This window comes from Engraulis encrasicolus, chromosome 21, assembly GCF_034702125.1.
Source record: "Engraulis encrasicolus isolate BLACKSEA-1 chromosome 21, IST_EnEncr_1.0, whole genome shotgun sequence".
NCBI classification, from domain to species: Eukaryota; Metazoa; Chordata; class Actinopteri; order Clupeiformes; family Engraulidae; genus Engraulis; species Engraulis encrasicolus.
In genome coordinates this window covers 46,534,863-46,558,219 of record NC_085877.1, presented here as the reverse complement: position 1 = coordinate 46,558,219, position 23,357 = coordinate 46,534,863, and the positions used below count along the sequence as shown (strand labels likewise).

Here is a 23,357-nt window from a genome sequence, read left to right as displayed (position 1 = left end):
TCAAGCATTCCCATTGGCTGTGGTCACTGACCTTTATACAGTCATTGGCTGTCGCGGCTTGTCGCCGAACCGCGTCATAGAAAGTTGAAAGGATTTCAACTTCAAACTGTTGCGCTCGTCGCGCAAATCGCTCTAGTCTCCAGAATCGCTTTTGTCACGCGACTTAACACAAAGTCAATTACTTCCGTTGCTCGCCTCGCTCAGATCGCCGCTGGTGTATTTCTGCGGTAAGACTGTGTGTATTTGTTGTATGTGTGTGTAGCGTACGGTAGGAACCTGCATGAGGTATTGGAAGGAGTTTTTCAGGTTTTACATTTTGTTTATGTGTGTATGTGTGTGTGTGCGTGTGTCTGTGTTGTATGTGTGCAGCTGGTTTTCCTTGTCAGTGGACGTAGATGTGTTTTCCATTTTGCGTACATGTTGGTGTGGTTTGTGTGAAATTGTACATGTATGTGTGTGTCTTTCAATCGAGCCCTTCACAAACATAGTTACTGAGTAGATCCACGCTGGCGTAAAGTACAGGGGCAGGGATGGGGTGCACAAACCTGTGTGTGTGTGTGTGTGTGTGTGTGTGTGTGTGTGTGTGTGTGTGTGTGTGTGTGTGTGTGTGTGTGTGTGTGTGTGTGTGTGTGTGTGTGTGTGTGTGTGTGTGTGTGTGTGTGTGTGTGTGTGTGTGTGTGTGTGTGTGTGTGTGTGTGTGTGTGAGAGAGAGATCCACGCTAGGGTTATGTACATGGTCAATGAATGAAGGAACCTATGATGTAATGGCATTACTAGGTCACTAATAGAGATGGGATTTATGGCTCTTTGACAGGATCCGGATCTTAGTGGCTCGTTCCTTTCAAAGACCCGTTCAAAAAACGGTCTTTTTTCAATTATTTATTCAGTGTTTTGAATGTAATATTTTGACTCCACCTCAAGGTAATTTTGTCCAAACAACAACTGATTATTCTCCGGCTTCTAAAGACAGTTTTTGCCACTCTATAAGGCAAACAAGTGTGTTTTTTCCCAAATTTAATTACTCTGGTCGAGGTCACGTGCTTAAAATGAATGAAAAATGAACGAAATAACGGTCGAGTGGCTCCCTCAGCTGCGATCCGATTCCCATCGTTCACTTCAGGGAGCCGTTCAAAAGAACCGGCTCGTTCGTGAACGACACACCTCTAGGTCACTAAGATCATGGTGTCCGGGCGTGCGTGCGTTTGGTCTCAGAGAAGGTTCACACTCAAGTCATGGAAAGAGGCAGAGAGGAGGCAATGGCGTAGAGGAACCTTTTGTTGGGAATGGGGCGTATTGTTGAAAGTCATTGGAAATCATTAATAGATTGATTAATTGATTGATCGATCAATTCATGTAATTGGGTGATAGACTTGGAAGACTGTGACTGTCTGTGTAATCTCTTGACGTGACAAAACAGTCCACCTGAAGCAGTGGTTCTCAAACTTTTCCCATCATTCCCCCCTTCGGAGGGTCTGGATGAGAAAGATACAGCTTAGTGGGGGTGGGGCTTAAGTCCCATTGGGGAACCTTAGTCCATTTTATTTTTCAATACTAAGGGGGGCGTTGGCAAACTTATGATGAGGTCAACGGGGAGTCGGGAGGCTTATGATGGGGTCAAGGGGGCGTTTGTTAAAAAAAGGTTGAGAACCACTGACTTATCGTATAGTGAAAAAAGAGTTCATGGTAATTTGGAAGTAGCATTTTTTTTTACTGTAGTAAAAGACTACTTCAACAAAAGGCTGAAAAGGCACTTACATGAAATTAGAAGACAAAATGTTTGAATTAGAAGCTACAAGAGGTCAGTATGTACTTTGAGAATTAGAAAAAAGACATTGATTACAGCCGAAACCCTGTGAAATTTATACAGGCTAAATGTGGTCCAATTTACCCTACATGTACGTGAAATTCATTTGTGAAGCACTCACCAATAGGCAATACATTCTCTACTTTACTGCCGTAGCAGGGAAAAAAACAGTAAATATAAGTACAACCTCTGTTGACTTGCAAACAATCCTATCTTCAAATAATGTTTTTAGGGACGAAGACCCAGAGGCGATTCTAGGGTCAGGTGGAGCTCCAAGCGAAAATGCAGAAGAATGAACATTTGAGCCAAAATCGCCACTACTGTGGTAAATTGTGGGCTGTTATTCACTATCTAGGGGCCTGGGGGCCCCAAGCGGCTACCTACCTTGCCTGGTGGCAAGATGCGCCTCTGCGAAGACCTGATATGTCTTATACAAAAGGTCTGATATATCTTGTTCAATAAAAAAAGAGAAGAACAGAACAAAAAAAAATAATATGAGATTGGCAGATGATACTAAGTGAATACTATAAGTATGTGTGTGTGTGTGTGTGTGTGTGTGTGTGTGTGTGTGTGTGTGTGTGTGTGTATGTGTGTGTGTCTGCGTGTGTGTGTGTGTGTGTATGTGTGTGTGTGTGTCTGTGTGTGTGCGTGTGTGTCTGTGTGTGTGTGTGTGTGTGTGTGTGTGTGTGTGTGTGTGTGTGTGTGTGTGTGTGTGTGTGTGTGTGTGTGTGACTACTCACAAGACAACAGGCCCCCAGAACGCTCGGGGGCTTATTGAGTTGATCAGAGATTCTAAGCTTTATACAGTGATACCTGAGTTGCGTCTTCAGAAATCACAAAAATATTCTTCATCGTTTTTTTTTTACAGTACACTACACTTAGTTGACTTTTTTTTAAATCCAAAGCGACTTACAGTTATTTTGGTACAGGGTTTTGAAAGGGCGAGAGCAAAGTGGGGTTGTGCTGAGCCTGCAACCCTCTAATAGTAAGGCCAGTGCTCAAACCATTGAGCCATGGCTGCCCATTTATTTATGATTTATTTATGGATTTTATGAGTTTTTATGAGTTTTTCTCTGAGAGACATGTGGCCTGTTTTCTTCTGGGTTAGTCACATAGTATGTAACCTGATTAACATCAACGTTCAAGACTCTTCGAGACCTGGTCTGACCAAGAGCATAACAATGAACATTTCCCAAACGGCATGGTTGACCCGCCTCCCTTGGTTTGCTTATGGTTGTTTGCTTACAGACAAGGTGGGAGGAGTTCCCGTATTTTCGTATTTCTGACCTGACTAGTTGCAAAGCTGAAAGTGTTGCCTCACTAGGAGGGCACAGCCTGGCTACATAGTGTGTACAGACGGGCAACGCAGGCGCAGGAGCCACGGGACAGCTCATGATCCTCTCTATGGGAGTTTAACATAGGGATGTACTCACTTTTGCACAAGCAAAATTGAATAAACATGGAAAGATATATCATTTATATTGGCAGATGGGGTCGTCAGCGGGCCCATTCACTAACTACATACTAAACTACATCATAACAACATTGCTATGGCAGTACAGAGAGCCTTAAGTATCAGATGAGGGCATAGCCATTACAATTTTGGTGACAGTAAGGTTATAACATAGTCTCTGCGCTAAGGGGTTAAACTTGCTTTTCTTTTGTAAGGTTAATAGATGCTGTATTAAATTAATGTATGCCCATTTTGGAAATAAATATTGTTCAAAATGTAGCTTTTCAACAGAGGTGTATTCATTATTGCAGAGCCCTGTATGTACAGACTGTTGAGGCAGGTGCAGGAGCCGTGGGCAGTGCCGATGCTTAACCGTAGGCCAGGGTTTCCCAAACTGTGGTCCGTGCACCCATGGGGGTGCGCAGCCTGCCATAAGGGGGTGCGCGAGCTGAATAGAGCAATGGTGAGAGTTGTTATACAGCATCAATGAACTTTAAGTAGTTTTTAATTGTACAGTGAATTGTATGCTGGAAAGGTCCATTTGAAGTGCAGTTTAACTCCAAGACTATTGGAAAAGAGGATTATTCAAAACTGTGCATAATGTGCAGTGAATGCACAGTGAATCCATACTTGCGTGGCCATCAGCACACCAAAATATTCGCTAAGGGGGTGCGCGAACCACAATGAAATGTACAAGGGGGTGCGCGGGGAAAAACGTTTGGGAACCGCTGCCGTAGGCCATATGCCATGAAAGCCATAATTACCACATCCCTTCACCGCGGCACTAATGTGCCAAAAGAGCCGCGTGAAATCATCGTTTAGGCCGGCATCATCGTTCATGCTTGCGGGTGTTCGACAGTTGTTCGTTGGTTCATTTGCTCATTCAGTCACGATCGTTCCGTTTCTCCCTCCATCTTATTCCTTCCCTCCTCCTCTCTCTCTCTTCTTCTTTCTATCATTTTCCTCCATCTGCTTTTCCTTCCTTCATACCCACCTCATGTCTTTTCATCCTTCTCTTCCCCCCTCCCCACGCAACCTCAACTTCTTCTGCTTCCGATGCTTGAATCAAGCCGGGCCGGGGTGGGCTAACTCAATTTAGCGTTGTTAATGTTTACAAATCGGTCATCGGTGGACGGCATATTAGGCTGATGGGGAAATAACATTTCGCCCAGCTGTTCAGATGTAAATTTTACTTACCGCTGAGATATTTTCCAATTAGACCGCAAAAAATGGATTAAGGCCGCTGTCTAATAAGGAATCATTGCTTTCCATTTCATTCGGCTGTCGAGGGCTTTCATATTTGTTTAAATGATGCTATCCTTTTCCAAAAATAAATGAATAAAAAAACACTGACACTGAGGACACTGTGACTTACCCTGTCACTTCAAAATATGAAAGAAGTGGGTTTTTTTTTTTTTTCGGACAGTGATAACATGGAACAGAAAGGTCAACTGCCCATAACAAAGTCAGAGCCTGACGGATATGATCAATGTGGACCACTTAAAATGCCTGTGTGTATGTGTGTATATGTGTGAGAGTGTGTGTGTGTGTGTGTATGTGTGTGTGTGTGTGTGTGTGTGTGTGTGTGTGTGTGTGTGTGTGTGTGTGTGTGTGTGTGTGTGTGTGTGTGTGTGTGTGTGTGTGTGTGTGTGTGTGTGTGTGTGTGTGTGTGTGTGTGTGTGTGTGTGTGTGTGTGTGTGTGTGTGTGTGTGTGTGTGTGTGTGTGTGTGTGTGTGTGTGTGTGTGTGTGTGTGTAAGTAAAACAATAAATTACACTAATGTGCTGCAAAGCCTAGAGCACAGTCCTCTTGGCATTCAGGTAAAAACTGTCAAAACAATGAGGTTCATAGTTTCAAACAAGCTACCCAAAACTGATATGGATGATTTTCACCAACAAATGATGAAAGACGATTCAAACATATTCTATAAATATGTTATGTGCACACAGTGCATGTGCTTCTGAATTTACATAGCAAACATAACTAACAGTCTGCCTGTCTTATTGTCTAACAGTCTGCCTTTCTATCGGACTGTCTCTATAACTCTATTGAAGTATAAGCCTTTCTATTTTCTTTTACTGTTTTTGTTATTCATGTCAGAGTATCCCAGACAAAAGGCCTCTGTACTGATATCATCTCGATGCTTTTAGACTGAAGGAAGAGGGAAAGGAGGAGACGTCTACTACAACAGAAGGTCACTGTTCTTCCATGAGTCAGATGGAGTAAATGTTAACACACTTTTTAAGAAAACCTAAGTGCAGGAGGAAGAATATGGAATAACAAGATGGCCACTGAAGTCTTGGCAGTCGAAATATAGTAGAAAACAAAACACAATTTACCTCACAGAACATGTTTTTTTATAGTCTAAGTAATCAAGGATTGATTTATTATTTGTCTTAGCGAAAGAGCAAATCGATTTAATGAGGCAGCAATCAATTAGTATAATCACCCACTTTTTGTTTACTGAAAGTTCAACAGGTTTGTGCTTGACACGATTCAGTTGGTTGATTAATTGTAATGCACAAACTTAGGAACACAGAAAACAGAACAACACAGCATGGCCAACAAACTGTTCTCTCTCTCGCTCTCTCTCTTTCTCTCTCTCTCTCTCTCTCTCTCTCTCTCTCTCTCTCTCTCTCTCTCTCTCTCTCTCTTCATAAAGTTATTGCCATGCTCTGCCAAAGCACCTTACAAGGAATCACACAGACTGTCTTATCATTTAATCATTTATTAATGGAAAAGATCACATTAAATATTAAACTACTGTGTTCATGAATGACTATAGGTAGAACTATACGCTGACCATATTCTCCTCCATCAAATAAAAGAGAAACAAACTTCACTTTGCAACGCCATTAGGTCCCTTCATTTCCTGAATGCATTGCTCAAAGAGCCATTAAGAGAATCACTTGATAAAACTTTCTCTCTGTAATTGAAATTCAGCTCAATGCTGATGCTAATGGCAGTGTTAAAATATTAATGCCTTGGGTACACTTTTTTTATTATTTTTTAAATAGACCCTCGATGTAAAGCATAATTTATTGCTGTTGAACAAGCCCTGCACCTTTTGTGTTTAACATTAATTAAGGCCGATGGTTTCAACCGTGCCTGTGAATACATTAGAGAGTACAAATCTTAAGGCAATGAAACGTATATACGGTAGGACTCAAATGTAGTCCGGTTGAAACACCCTAATTTTAAATGTGGAATGGTTAGGAGTGGCCTGGCTGTGAACTGATTACAGCCCAAATCCAACAGTGAACAGTAGGGTGAAGAGTGAAGAGTTTGCTAGTCCTACTTGACTTAAAGTGATACTGTCCCATATTTGGAAATAGACTCATATTACACCTCCCCTTGAGTGAAATAATTCAGTCTTACCTTTCTCTTGTACTTCGAAAAGTGCTCTGAGTATTGCAGTGCAAATTGTACCTCCATTCTAGCAGTTAGCATTGAGTCCTATGAGAGCAGCTGGCGGCTAGCTGGTCTCATAGGACTCAATGTTAACTGCTAGCTTAGAGGTCAAATTTGCACTGCCGTACTCAGAGAACGGCAGGAAGTACTGGAGAAAGGTACAACTCAATTATTTAATTCAAGGGTAGGTGCAATATGAGCATATTTACAAAAACGGGACAGTATCACTTTAAGCATGGATAAGCATTGATGAAAATGAATCAGATACACTACATTTAAGCCAGACAGATGACTCATCTCTCCAACTTTCTTCATCATACAGGTGTGCAATGGGCGATAATCAACAGACAATCTAGGTCGTGATTAGATTCAGTGAGATTTTGTCATCAGCAGAAATAAGACAGACATATTGACAGAGGAGGAAACAGGTGATCTAAAGGAATTCCCATCTACTATAGCACAAATTACAACCCAAAAAATTAGAAAGTAGAAGTAGAAGTATTCTTAGGGATGCAATTACAAAACTATTGTACTATGACATTACCAGTGGTGTAGTCCAGGGTTTCCCAAACTGGGGTGTGTGCACCCCTGGGGGTGCGTGGCCTGCTACAAGGGGGTACGTGAGCTGAATTGGGCAATGGCAGATATGTGTGTTTTTATACAGCATTAATAAACATTAAGTAGTCTTTAATTGCATGGTGAATTGTCTGCTTGAAGAAACATCAAGTCTATTGGAAATGAGGATTCCCTAAATGACTCTGCATAATTTGCCACGATTTGTGCAGTGAAGCTATACTTAAGTGGCCATCAGCACACCAACACATTCCCTTAGGGGGTGCGCGACCCACATTGAAATGTACAAAGGGGTGCACAAGGAAAAACGTTTGGGAACCACTGGTGTAGTCTATGTAGAACGCGGGTATACGGAGTATACCCACTTCAAAATTTCAGGGATTTCAGTATACCCACTTAAAATTGATTCATCCATTATTTAGAATAGCACAAATATATACAATATACCCACTTCAAAAAATGCTCAAATATACAGTATACCCACCATAAAAAAGTAGACTACACCACTGAATATTACATGGTTTCAACTATGTAGTATCACACTACTAGTGTTGTAATTACATTGGTAAAAGAGTACTTCTACCTCTACTTTGTATACAACTCTTCTCTGGTTATCCTTTCATTTTGCAATATGTGGAATGATAACAGAAAAAATGGTGGCAATCTGTGGCCATGACCTTGACCATACCTTGCCCATGACACTGATCAAAGCGCAACATAAGGTGAGAAGCAACAGGTGATCCCAAGAACCTTCCATTTACCATAACCCCAAATTACAAACAACTACGAGTTGATTAATCTGGTTGCCCTACTTTTATTTTGCAAACGGCGGAATGAAGACAGACAAATACGGATGGCGATCGATGACGATTTCTGACCTTGACCATGATACTGATCAGAGCACAGGGGATGGTGAGGAGCGCCATGTTCTCAATGAACCAGGCGAACCACAGGGCCCCGTTGGAGGCCCCGACCGCCCTCAGCACCTCCTTGAGCCGCGTCTCCTTCTCCAGGACCAGGCCCTTGATGGTCACGCACACGGTGTACATGAAGGCCAAGACCAGGAACATGGGCAAGATGCCCCCAATACTGGAGATGAAGCTGGATGGAGGAGGAGGAGGATGAGGGGATGAAGGGAAGGAGGAGGAGGAGGAGGAGGAGGAGGAGGAGGAGGAGGAGGAGGAGGAGGAAAAAGTAAATTAAATGGATGGATGGATGAGAGGATGAAGGGAAGGAGGAGAACATAATTGAAAATGATGGGATGGATGGATGGATGGATGGATGGATGGATGGATGGATGGATGGATGGATGGATGGATGGATGGATGGATGGATGGATGGATGGATGGATGGCATGAATGGATGGATGGATGGGTGTTTGTCTCTCTCATCTCCTAACCCTATCAATCATTCATTTATTGGAGCACAACTTCCAACTATTAGAGCATAATTAGAGCAACATTTATTCATGGTCTTCCATTTTATTTTCATTTTCCACAAATACTTTATATTGACATTTTGTTTGGTGGACTTCATCTCTGTCCTCGTCTCTCACTTGTTTGCTTGACCAATAATTCATTACAGCATGTAACAGCTACACTTTTGCATGGAGGCGTTGTGAAGCCGTTATTAACCAAAAACCTGTATACAACACCCGCCCGCCCACTCACTCGCTTCTCCATGTTTTTCAATGTTTCATCTACGTGTATATCTTGTCAATTGTTTACTGCACTATGGTACGTAACAATCAACTTCTATTGCCATCAATATATTGCTGTTTTTTTGTTTGTTGAGCTCATTCTATCCATCTCACGGGCTCGTTTGCTCTCTCACTCTTTTATTACTCCATCTCTGCCGTCCTATCTCGGCCAATGATTTATTATGTGATGTCAGGAATACAGTGCTGCATGTTGGGTACTGGGTGGTTGTTATCGAAGGAAAGGACTGTATTAAACAAGCCTTCATAAGGCCACCCAAATGTCATGTCGATATCCATCCCTTGGTGAGCCTGCCAGGAGTCACAAAGTGCTTTGTACACACACACACACACACACACACACACACACACACACACACACACACACACACACACACACACACACACACACACACACACACACACGTTATTGTTGTAAACCCATATAAAAACACACACATGCATGCAGACACACCCACCCACACACACACACACGCACACACATAATACACAAATGGCTGTGTACACTTTGTTTATTGAGCAAGGCTTTCCAATGCATCAGCCTCAACTCAATGCTTGACAAGTTATAGATTTGGTGTATCAATTAAGTGAGTGCACTACATATACAGAGAGAGCCTATAAAGGCCTGTACTCAAGGACTAACTTTCTTATCCAGAGTTCTGTCTAGATGGGCTACGTCGTTGAAATGAGCTACCAATAGGGTTTTAACTAGTACTGCACCGATACTGATACCAGTATGGGGCAGGGCCAAAATCAGCACTAAAATGCTGGTGGTGGTATCGGTGAGTACCAACAAATAGGGCACCGATTCCATTTACTGTTTCTTGAATGACACTTGAACGCAGCCTTGAACTTGACACTTGAACACAAATTAACACAATTAATTATGAGTAGGCATACGTTCGTAAATTGCCACACCAAAAGCTCTTACAAGCAACACCGCTGCTCACAATGTTCAGACAAAGTATTCATCAAGTGCATGTGGCCTCTCTCTCTCTCTCTCTCTCTCTCTCTCTCTCTCTCTCTCTCTCTCAGTGTGGTATCAGTATGGTATCGGTATTGGTATCGGCCAATACTGCATAGCCGGGTATCAGTATTGGGGCCAAAAAATGGTATCGGTGCTACACTATTTTTTAACACAACCCAAACCGAAACCCTTACCGATCAGACTAAACTGCTCTATCTGCCTTATTTGGCAAAATGTAATGACCAATGAATTGAACACTGAACAATGATACTTCTACATTTGCAATACATGTAAAACAAAAATTATAATAGCAAAATTAGTATGAATTCTCTGACTAAGGCACTCCAAATTAAAATGTCTTTATTAATATGGCTGAACCTGGCCAAGACAGAGCTCCTGGTGATCCCAGCTAAAGAGTCGCTCAGTCACAACATCAACCTCAAGATAGGCTCCACCATTGTGACCCCAAACAAAGTCGCCAAAAACCTCGGCGTCATGATTGATGATGAGCTGTCATGCTCCAACTACATCAACTCGGTCACCCGGACCTGTCGAATCCAGATGTCCAACGTACGGAATATCAGACCTGTGCTGACACAATATTCTACACAACGACTGGTCCAGGCCACGGTCCTGTCCCACGTTGACTACTGCAACTCACTCATGACAGGTCTACCTGCTTGTGCGCTAAAGCCTCTGCAGATGATCCAGAATGCGGCGGCACGGTTGATTTTCAATCAACCCAAAAGGACCCATGTTACTCCTCTATTTATTGAGTTGCACTGGTTACCGATCGCCGCCCAGATCAAGCACAAGGCATTGACCCTTGCCTACAAAACCATCACAGGAACGGCCCCAGCTTATCTGAAGGACCTACTAACGCCTTATGTTACTGGAAGAGAACTGCGCTCATCCAGCACAAGCCGTCTGGCTCTGCCATCCAGTCGCTCTAGGTACTCCCAGTCAAGATTGTTCTCCGTTGTGGTACACAAGTGGTGGAACAGTCTCCCAGAGGCAGCAAGACTGAGCACATCTCTTGCAGCTTTCAAGAAACAACTAAAGACATTCCTCTTTCGAGAGAATCTACTAGACTAATGCTTGAACTGGCCTTGCCCCAGGGCAGACTCCTGACATGATGTTTAGTTTAGTTTAGTTTGTGAGTGTGTGTTTGTGTGTGTGTGTACTCGTTATTTACTCTTTATATTAAAAAAATAAAAATAAAAAAATAACCCCTCTTTGCAACTGCACTTGTTGTTCTGTATATCTCCTGTGCACTTTGTATTTGCTTGTGATGTTGGCTTGATTATGTCCTCTTTTGAAAGTCGCTTTGGTTATAAAGCGTCCGCCAAATACAATGTAATGTAATGTAATGTAATATGACAGGTCCTACGTATGTCTATGTAGGACCTGTCATATTAATAAAGACATTTTAATTTGGAGTGCCTTAGTCAGAGAATTCATTCTCATTATGATCCTGGAAGTACTATACCTTGGACTAAAGAGCACCCAAACCCAAGAAGCCAACAAACAATCTGGGTAAGAGCACGCCATACTCTACTCCAAAAAAAAACCTCCAACTCCCATTGTCATTGTGACACAGCACTTCACAGCACACAAGTGAACACTGCACACTGCACACAACGAAATTGCATTTATGCCTCACCCGTGCAAGGGGGCAGCCCTCAGTGGCGCCCCATGGGGAGCAGTGCGGTGGGACGGTACCATGCTCAGGGTACCTCAGTCATGGAGGAGGATGGGGGAGAGCACTGGTTGATTACTCCCCCCACCAACCTGGCGGGTCGGGAGTCGAACCGGCAACCTCTGGGATGCAAGTCTGACGCCCTAACCGCTCACCCATGACTGCCCAGCAAAGTAAGTATACAGTATACTGTATATGCTGATGTTTTTTTGCATAGCGCAGAAACAAACTTTGTGTACTCACTGTACAATACTCTATTGAATGGGTTGGCTGTTGATTTTCATATATCTGAGAATACATATCTGTATTCTGTGGACCACCAAGGTACATTTCCCCTCTTTCCTTTCAGAAATATGTTTAGATGGGCTATGAAGAGGACGGAAGGAAAAAAAACAAATTATAATTGAAATGTATTCCCAAGGACAGATGAACACACACAAATAAACACTAAAAAGTGATGCGAGTTGTCCATCGACTAGACTGTAACACAAACACACACAGAAACGCATGCACGCACACATACACACACACACACATACAAACACACACACACACACACACAGACACATACACAAACACACACACACAAACACGCACACACACACACAGACACACACGTGTGCGTGTGCACACTCATACGCACACGCACACGCACACTCATACACAAACACACGCGCACTCACACACACACACACACACACACCACACCACACACACACACACACACACACACACACACACACACACACACACACACAAACACACACACAAACACACATACTGTTTTCATAGTTGTACTCCGGCATGAGTCAGGAGAATTGACATTTTGGCTAATCATGATTGGCAGAGTGGCCACTGACTCTGTTGCCACGGCAACATGCTTTAGAGGCAACGAACAAAAACGAGGATGAGAAAGAAGGGAAGCGAAGAGGAAGGCTGTGTGTGTTTGTGTGTGTGTGTGTGTGTGTGTGTGTGTGTGTGTGTGTGTGTGTGTGTGTGTGTGTGTGTGTGTGTGTGTGTGTGTGTGTGTGTGTGTGTGTGTGTGTGTGTGTGTGTGTGTGTGTGTGTGTGTGTTTGTGTGTGTGTGTGTGTTTGTGTGTGTGTGTGTGTGTGTGTGTGTGTGTGTGTGTGTGTGTGTGTGTGTGTGTGTGTGTGTGTGTTTGTGTGTGTGTGTGTGTTTGTGTGTGTGTGTGTGTGTGTGTGTGTGTGTGTGTGTGTGTGTGTGTGTGTGTGTGTGTGTGTGTGTGTGTGTGCGTGCGCGTGCGTGCGTGTGTGTGTGCATGTCTGTTAGTTGGCAAGCAGCAGTGTGGTGGTAATTCACAAATCATTTAAAGTAATGTCTTCAAACTTTGTATTTCTTATACTCTTATTTGTCAGCTGGCTGTTTGTGATTTTCTCTCTCTATGGAATTGAATTCATGGTGAATGGAGTTTTTAAATGTTTTCAATGTTTTAAATTAATAGCAGACAACACTACTAGCCGCTTAGAGAATAAAGTGGCTTTACACACACACGTGCACAAACTCATTCACGCACGTACACTCACGTACACTCACGTACACACACACACACACACACACACACACACACACACACACACACACACACACACACACACACACACACACACACACACACACACACACACACACACACACACACACACACACAGTGAGGATTAAGAGTGCTAGTGGGTGTGACTGTACTGCTTCTCAGGATTCTGAGGGAGGGCAAGCACACTTTAAAGTGATACTGTCCCATTTTTTTGGAAATAAGCTTATTTTACACCTCCCCTTGAGTTAAAAAATAGGGTTTTACCATTCTCCTGAACTTTCAGCCATTCTCTGGGTATAGCAGTGCAAATTTTACCTCCAAGCTAGCAGTTCACATTGAGTCCTATGAGACCAGCTGGCGGCTAACCGGTCTCATAGGACTCAATGTTAACTGCTAGCTTGGAGGCGAAATTTGCACTGCTATACCCAGAGAACGATTGAAAGTATAGGAGAATGGTAAAACTCTATTATTTAACTCAAGGGGACGTGTAAAATAAGCTCATTTCCAGAAATGGGACAGTATCACTTTAAGAGTCAATATACCCCGGCCGACCGACAGGGCCCACACCCATGGCTGTGATGGCCAAGAGGCATACAGGGCATTTGCCCCGCAGACTGATGATGTTTTTGTCCTGGTCCTCCCACCAATGTAGTGGTATCAGTCATGCTGCTACAGCTGACCTCTCTCAGTCAGATTTAAATATTAATTTTTCCTGACAAAGCCCTGATGAAGACCAGTGCGGTCGAAACATGTTGGCTTTTTTAATCATGTTTCATGTTAATCTGTTTCACCTGGAGTTGCCTGGATTTTTGCCTTTTATGAATTAATTTTGTCTGTTGTGGTCAAAATACTGTAGCTCGTAATGGATGACTGGACATATTGTCACAGGCTTCATTGCCTCTCTCAGTGCCTGGTGGACAGGTGTTGGCTGCAAATGTCTGCCTGTTTTTTTTTCTTCCAGACCAGCCCTGCCCACACCACATATTAATAGAAGATAACAGCCAAACCCACATTGGCAGAGTACCACAGGCCCATCACTCTCTCTCCATCTCTCTCTATCTCTCACTCCCCCCCCCCCCTGTCTCTCTCTTTCCCTCTGTCTCTCTCTCTTTCTCTCTCTCTCTCTATCCCGCGTGTGCTCTGGCCCATCACTCACTCTGTGTATTCACCCTACCTACTTGCGCGTCATCACCCTTTTCTCTCTGTCTCTGTCTCTGCCTCTCTCTCTCTCTCTATATATATTTTTTTGTTTTGTTTTGTTATTCCATATTCCATTTCTTCTGTATGTTATATTGTCTTTTATCTTTCATTATATTTGCACCTAAACCAACCTTTTATGTTATTCTATTTCTTTTTTTTTAAAGCATATCAATTTTAAAAGTCTTTGTGCTGCCTTGATGTGTTTCAGACTACCCTACACAGCCTTCTAGTAAGCTACAGGATCTTAGTCCAGTCACATCACAAAGTTCTTCCCCCTACTTTATATGGCATTCAATATGCAAATGCATTTTCTTATATACAGTACTGAATACAATAGCATATACCAGTGGTTCTCAAACGTTTTGTGTAAAGTACCACCAGAGGAAATATTGAGCTCTCCGAGTACCACCTTGACAACCATCATTAGAATATCGTAGCAAAGGCCTTCCCCTATTCACTTTTGCCAGTCAATACAGGAAAGGTGCATAATGGCATCAACAGCTACAGTCACATTCAGTGCAAGTTTGTTTTAAAATGTCTTGCTTGCCAAGCATTATTCTGCATTTTGTTTTCAGATTCATACAGTTCAATATTACACAAATGTGACACCAACGAGACATTTATGACTGCAACAACTTGATCAGCCTTCAAATCAATACACAAAAAATGAATTCTTCCAAGTACCACCAGAGATGTCTCAAGTAGCACAAGTGGTAGGCGTACCACATTATTCTGCATTATGCTTTCAGATTCATACAGTTCAATATTACACAAATGTGAGATCAAAGAGATATGTTTGATTTCAACAACTTGATCAGCCTTCAAATCAATACACAAAAAAATGAATTCTTCCAAAGTACCAGCAGAGATGTCTCAAGTACCACAAGTGGTACGTGTACCACATTTTGAGCACCACTGGCATATACAGCATCTGGTGCATCTGCATTCATGCGCATATAATTTCCGCTTAAAGGACACCATGGGAAATCTGACATTTAAGTGTGGCATCTGCTCATATGGCTATACATACGAAATGTGAGCTGACAGAGGCGATCAAAAGTCATTTAAGGTTATTTACTCTTGCATGTGCTGTGAAATATTGAGTGTGTGTGTGTGTGTGTGTGTGCGTGTGTATGTGTGCGTGCGTGCATGCGTGTGCGTTTGTATACACAAAAGATGTGTGTGTTTGTTGACTTTCTTCTAAAATCTATATGTATGTAAATACTGACAGACAGTAATACATTCCAAGAGGCGACCACAAGATCAAAGCCTAGATCTATTTTTTTTTCTTTTCTATTCTTTCCTCCCTTTCTTTTTTTTTCTCTTTCTTTCACAGCTCTTAGAATTATGAAATGGCTGGCCATTTTGTTTGAAGCGCTAGCACTAAATAAGGGCCTCAATTAGTTCCGCATAGGAAAAGACCAAAACCTCTTTGGGAAGCAGAATTGGAAATCAATGGCAATTTCAGGCAAAGACCTCCAAAACCCTCCCCCTAGTGCCTTTATCTAGCCCCACTTAGCAGAAATGACCACACACACTCCAACTCCATCCAGAAAAAAAAAGGTTCTAATGCACCCATTCTTTATCTAGGCAGAGACGCACACGCACACGCACACGCACACACACACACACACATGCACGCATGCACACACTTATCTCCACATTATTTTGTTTACTTGATTTTTATATCTGATTTCAAGTTCTCAATTAACTAGAAACGTGGACCGTTTAGATGGTTTGCGTCTCTCCATGTCGTAAACTCAGGGTTGTGGTTTTACAGAAGGTGTGATTAATGAAGTCAGGCAGTGTAGATCACGTTGTACACAGACAGACACAGGAACACAGAGAGAGAGAGAGAGAGAGAGAGAGAGAGAGAGAGAGAGAGAGAGAGAGAGAGAGGTTAGAGCGGTCTTTATGATGTTAGTGCGTTTGTGCACCAAGCATTTTGTCATTATTCCTATAAGAAGAAGGTAAGAATTTTCCGTAGACATACAATATGCCTGTAGGCCTACATAAAGCCTGTCTCATTCAGACGTCTGAGTCTCAGCAAGTACAATGAGTGCTTTCCCTGCACAAAGTCTCTACTGTATCTGAGCTTGATGGAGGCACTTTTTCACAATCCAGTCTCAGATATATCTCACAGTCCAGATATGTTCACTACAACAGCATCCTCTTCCCCTGTCCTCCTCCTTCTTTTAGCCTTCTTCCATTTCTCGCTCTTCATCTCTCCAACATAATGCACGTGTCACTGACCTGCTATAACCCCACTTTCTGACTCATTCCTTTGTCATCAGCTTGTTATTTTGTTGTTATTAGAGATGTACAGGATCCAAGATCCGGTTCCGGATCCGGCAGGATAATAGGGTTTTTCAGACTATCCGGATCCGACAGGATCTTAAGCAGTGGATCCGGTATCCGGCAGTTACCTAAAAATCAGGATCTGGGGCATCTCTACTTTTTACGTAGTCTAGGCTTTTTAGTCAGTCTTTCACAACCCCAATTGCTGCATGGAGTGAAAGCCCTTTGTAAGCGGCGGTTGCAGGCAGTGTGGCAGTAAGCCAATAAGTCTTAAAAATAGTTTGCGCCAACGTAATAAAAATGGCCCACGTGTGCAAGTTGGCTATGTGTTTCAACCCTTTTGTAGGATCCGGTATCCGGTTCCGGATCCGGAAGGATCTTAAGCAGTGGATCCGGTATCCGGCAGGATCCTAAAAATCAGCATCCGGTGCATCTCTAGTTATTTTGTTGTTATGTTTGTTCACCTCGTTCCTGCTAGATACTTCTTCACCTGTGATTGTACTATTCTCATGGCTGCTGCTTTTGGTTGTTATTTTGTTGTTATTGTTGAGGTTTGTTGACCTCATTCCTGCTAGAAACTTCTTCACCTGTGCTCAGGAATGGACTGCCACCCCAGAAAAAAAAACGTCCTGGGCATTTTTTTGGCCAGCCTGACCAGCCTGTTTGTCTACAATAGTATGATTGGCTTACTCCATTGTCTAAATTTAAGATAGACCACTGTCCCGCAACAGCTTTGGTGGGCCGATCTCTAAGGTAAAAAAAAAGACAAAAACAACCACAGCAAACAGTATCTGCCACTGAGGACTGTCGGTCCAGCGGGCAGGGTTGCCAGATGAGGCTGATGATTTCCAGCCCAAAAAATGCTCAAAACCCGCCTAGAAGCACAAAATCCCGCCCAATTCTATTGATGTTTATGGCAAAAATTGGGCGGGTTTTTCTGCTAAATGCCATTTTTACCCGCACACGGCCATCCTAAGCAGCCCAATTGGGCGGGAAACAGCCCAATCTGGCAACACTGCCAGCGGGACGGGAAATGCCCTGTATGCCAGCCCAGCCCGGCCTGTACTGGTGCTTTCCTCTAGTGTTGCACCGATACCATTTTTTTGGCCCTGATACCGACCGATACCCGATACCGGGCTGTGCGGTATCGACATATACCGATACCACCCTATTTGTAATGTAAATATATAAATATATATATGAAGGGCTGCAGTGCATACTACTTGGATGTAAAATCATTGCATGGCTTTGTCAGGCTGCTGCCTACCTCTGTGAAACAGGAAAAAGACTAATACATAGTGAATCCAGCAAAACTTTTTATACTTTTTAAATACCTCTATGATATAACTAATTTCAAGGCGTCATACAAGCATCTGTAAATGGTATCGGTGCCCTATTTGTTGGTACTCACCGATACCGATACCACCATTTTAGTGCCGATCCACCGATCCATCGGTGCAACACTACTTTTCATGACTGCTTTTTTTGTCACTCTCACCAGCTGTGGCCTCATCATGGTGTCGGTGGTTTTAACTTTCTTTCACAGTCAGGGCCGCTGACAGCTTTGTTTGGGCCCAGGACAAAGACATCTGAAAGGGCCCCAAACCCAATCAATACAATGTAATGAGGATCCATTTCTGGGTCACCTCTCTCCCTGGGCCCGGGACATATGACCCCTTTGTCCCCTCCTGTCAACTTCCCTGTTCACAGTCATCCTCCGTCTATTCATGTGTCTCCTTCTGACTCTGTATCTCTGTATCTCTCTCTCTCTCTCTTTCTCTCTCGCTCTCTCTCTCTCTCTCTCTCTCTCTCTCTCTCTCTCTCTTTCTCTCTCTCTCTCTCTCCCTCCTTCTACCATAATCATCATCCATTCCACAAATTCTATTCATGTGTCTCCTCCGTGTCTCTCTCTCTCTCTCTCTCTCTCTCTCTCTCCCTCTCTCTCTCTCTCTCTCTCTCTCTCTCTCTCTCCCTCTCTCTTCCTTCTTTTCTCCTTCCCTCCCTCTATCCATGTGTCTCCTCTCTCTCTCTCTCTCTCTCTCTCTCTCTCTCTCTCTCTCTCTCTCTCTCTCTCTTTTTCTCTCTCTCTCCTTCCCTCCCTCTACCATCGTCATCATCATCATCATCTGTTCCACATCCTCCTCTTCCCTCTCTAACTAGATGTCTACATCTGTCATCACCGTCTGGCAGCAGCAGTCTCACTTGTGACAGGCAAGGTCAAAGAGGTCACTGATGTCACAGAAGGTCACCATGGCAACGGCATCCAGTTTCTCATTTAGGGAGACCTGTTGGCCCCAAACCAGGAATTGCCGCTGGGGTCACCTGGGAGGATCATTTCTTTCTTTCTTTTTTTCAAACTAGACCAGAGGAGAAGGTGACACTCAACAAGAAGCAGAAAAAAAAAGAAATGAGATCCCCTTCCTGTCATTAGCTGGTGTGACAAATTGATCCGGTGAATTACTTTGGCAGCAGGATATGCGGCTTGTTTTTTTTTGCAGGAAAGTGCCTGTGATTTCTTTTCTGATATGGTATTGGGCATTTGTCACTTTTGCCTGAGGTGAACACTGATTAAGTATTCTGCATCACCACCTATGCATCGTGAGTAAACTACTACTGTAGGTTTTGAATGGTGCTATAGTTTTGTTGGATTTAAAATGCAGCCCAGACTTCCATAAACAATAACACACAGAGAGCATATATCCAGCATACTGTATATTTACCTGCCAATATATGATATTATACATTTGCAATGTCACTTCTTGCTCAAAATCAGCTGATCTTGCTGAGAAACACGACTTCTTGCGGTGTTCTAGAACAGTGTTTCCCAACCAGGGGTACGTGTACCACTAGGGGTACGCGAGCACACTGCAGGGGGTACTTGGAAATATGTAATGTTAACAAATGTATGGAACTTAGTTTCATTGAGATGGAGAAAGCGACATAGAACTTGACTGGGGGATACTCCTGGCACACCGAAAATGCTTAGGGGGTACACAAGACAAAAAAAGGTTGGGTAACACTGTTCTAGAACGCCAAACCAAGTTTCGAAGTCAACAAACTATTTTGGGTCGCTGAAAGTAATTGCAACAAACTATTTATTGTCGCTGAAGTCAGTTATCCCTTTCACGTTCAGCCATGCAGGGTATTTAATTGGGTTAATTTGACAAAGCATCCGGTGACGCCCAGGTACACAACTGACGATGTGTCCCACTGCAATTGCTGTGTAGCGCCTACCCGTCCTAATGGTGCAATACTATTACGTAAGGGTTAACGTTCGGCGAGAAGGTCGCTACCGTGCAATAGCAGCACGACAGAGAGAATCCTTAGACCCCGACGCGGAGCAGAGGGGTCTTGTTCTCTCTGAAGTGCTGCTATTCCACAAAGCGACCGACTCGCCGAACGTTAACCCGCTTATTATATTTTAGAGGGGGATGATTTTTGACCATTTTCATTGAGGGGGATGATTTTAGGCCATTTTCATTGTTGGGGGGTTGGTATCCCCCCTCATCCCCCTACAACACCGACGACCGGTGACCTGACAACTTCACACACATATTAGTGGGTGGATATTGGACTGCGCTTTGCCTCGCGGTGATCAGCAAGTGGCGTGAGGATGCTGTTTTGCCACTAAGCGAGTTCAGCACGCCTCCCTCAACGGAAGCGTCTTCAGCACGCCTCAACGGGAGCGTCCTCCTTCCCTATGACCAGTGGACTTTTTCACAACTTTCCACAGAGAACTTCACCTTGTCATTGAGTCTACACAGCTATGGATAAGATAAGAAAATCGTCTACTTTTATTTTTATGATGTATAATTCATTTATGTAATTTATATTTTTTTGCACATATGGAGTTACCAACTGTCATTTCACTGCACACTACTGTAGCTTAAGCTAGGGTTGTATGTAACAAATAAATTACTCTTACTCTTACTCTTAAGGGCCGTACACACATATCGCTGCTATTTGCTAGCTTCTCGCTTGCTCGCCTACTCGCCACTCTATCATGGAACGTTCGCTGAAAGTTCCCGCGGCTTTAACTGCCAATGAACAGGAGAGAAGTACCGAACTCTCGGGATCCGCCCACATCACATTGCTTGTACAGTACTCGCCTACTCGCCTGCGAGTCTCGCTGGAACACATTGACATTCTATTGAGGTCATTCGCTGAGCGAGTAACCAGCAGCGACTTGTGTGTACGGCCCTTTACTCTTACAACTCGAGCCCTGCTTAAAGGGACACTGCGCAGGATATGGTCAAAAAAGGTACTGCAACTATGCTGCTCATTGAAACTGGGCAACCCATTGCCAAATTTGGTCTTTACATGAAAGTTTACTAAGTAATAAACAAATATTTTCTAGTATGGTCCAAGTACAGTCTTTTTTGCAGCTAAAAATGGCTATTTTTGGAAATTCAAAATGGCGGACCATGGAGAAGATCCCCCTTTTCATGTATGAAAAGTGCAATTGTTCCAGTCATAATGCATACTTAGAATTTGATGCTGGTGATAAGTATTCATGAAAAAGGTAACATTAGTGAATGGGCAGCATGAATTCTGGAAATAAACAACTAAAAATCTCACACAGTGTCCCTTTAACACCAAATCCTTTTGTGAAACCTTACATGTCCAGCCATGCAGGTTAACAGTATTACACGTGATGCAGATATCACACCACAAAAAAAATCAAAACTACCAGTATTTCTCTTGTTTTTATCTTCATCATTCAAATATAATTTGAAATGGAATTCAGTGAAAAAAACAACTATCAATAAAAACTGCCATCCCTGTATATCTCCATGGTTACGTAATAATCAACAGTCAGCCTTGGCATGTCTGTCCTCTTTCCCTGTCTCTGCTTAACAAGGTGTTTCATGCTCTACTTTTACTGTTATGTGCACAAAACCTTGCAAACACACACACACACACACACACACTCACACACACACACACACACACACACACACACACACACACACACACACACACACACACACACACACACACACACACACACACACACACACACACACACACACAACCTTACACACACAGCCTTCCATGTAAACAAACACACACACACACACACACACACACACACACTGTGTGTACTTGCATGTAAACAAAGAAACAGCCTTGACAGGTCTCATCCTCGCTCTGACTTCAGCAAGTGCTTTGTTTTATGTTCTGACGTTACTTACAGACACGCACATCCACATGCACGCATGCAAGCACGCACGCACACAGGCAGGGGTGGGCAGACACACACACACACACACACACACACACACACACACACACACACACACACACACACACACACACACACACACACACACACACACACACACACACACACAAACACACAAACTCTCTCTCTCTCTCTGTCCCCCCCTCTCTCTCTCACACTCACACACACACAAACACACACACACACACGCACACACACACACATGCACACACACACACACACACACACACACACACACGCACACATGCACACACACACACACACACACACACACACACACACACACACACACACACACACACACACACACACACACACACACACACACACACACACACGCACAAACACCATCCTTGCCATCCTCTCCTATGCTTATGAATAATCTGCTGCTTGCATTGATCTACTGAATACGAGGAGCACAAAAGGTTTGAGGCCACGCATGTCCTCTTTTTTACATAAGAGATGAACCCACAGGCTCAACCTTGTGCAAAATAAAACAGATACAGGCAGAGTTGGACTGGGAGAGCAATAGGCTCCAGGCACTTTTTGGCTTAAAGGGGCCCTTGATAATTAGCGGCACAGAAATGACTTACCGACGGGCCCTGCACCCTTGTGGGCCCCTATTTTCAGAATATATATATGTATGTATCTAGGGACCCACGAGGGTGCGGGGCCTAGTTAGGCTGTGCCCTCCTAGTGACGCAACACTTTCAGCGTTGCAACTGGTCAGGTCAAGAGCAACGTAAGTACTTTCTGTGTTCCCGAAAATACGGGAACTCCTCCCACTTTGTCGGTAAGCAAACAACCATAAGCAAACCAAGAGAGACGGGTCAACCATGCCGTTTGGGAAAAAAAGTTAATTGAAGTCTCGAAGAGATTTGAACGATGATGATAATCAGGCTATGTGGGGCCCACTGGGAAATGCCCGCTATGCCAGATGGCCAGGGGCCCATGAGGGTGTGGGGCCCACTGGGAAATGCCCGCTATGCCAGATGGCCAGGGGCCCACGAGGGTGTGGGGCCAACTGGGAAATGCCCGCTATGCCAGATGGCCAGGGGCCCACGAGGGTGCGGGGCCAACTGGGAAATACCCGCTATGCCAGATGGCCAGGGGCCCACGAGGGTGCGGGGCCCACTGGGAAATGCCCGCTATGCCAGATGGCCAGGGGCCCATGAGGGTGTGGGGCCCACTGGGAAATGCCCGCTATGCCAGATGGCCAGGGGCCCATGAGGGTGTGGGGCCCACTGGGAAATGCCCGCTATGCCAGATGGCCAGGGGCCCACGAGGGTGCGGGGGCCCACTGGGAAATGCCCGCTATGCCAGATGGCCAGGGGCCCATGAGGGTGTGGGGCCCACTGGGAAATGCCCGCTATGCCAGATAGCCAGGGGCCCATGAGGGTGTGGGGCCCACTGGGAAATGCCCGCTATGCCAGATGGC

At 44.0% G+C, this 23,357-nt stretch overlaps 1 protein-coding gene across 1 annotated transcript in view; it reads right to left on the bottom strand.

The window, feature by feature from the left end:
- Window positions 1-23,357, bottom strand: part of LOC134437447 (phospholipid-transporting ATPase ABCA1-like) — a 633,180-nt gene that overhangs the window by 393,031 nt on the left and 216,792 nt on the right. The gene's annotated exons all lie outside the window — the stretch shown is intronic.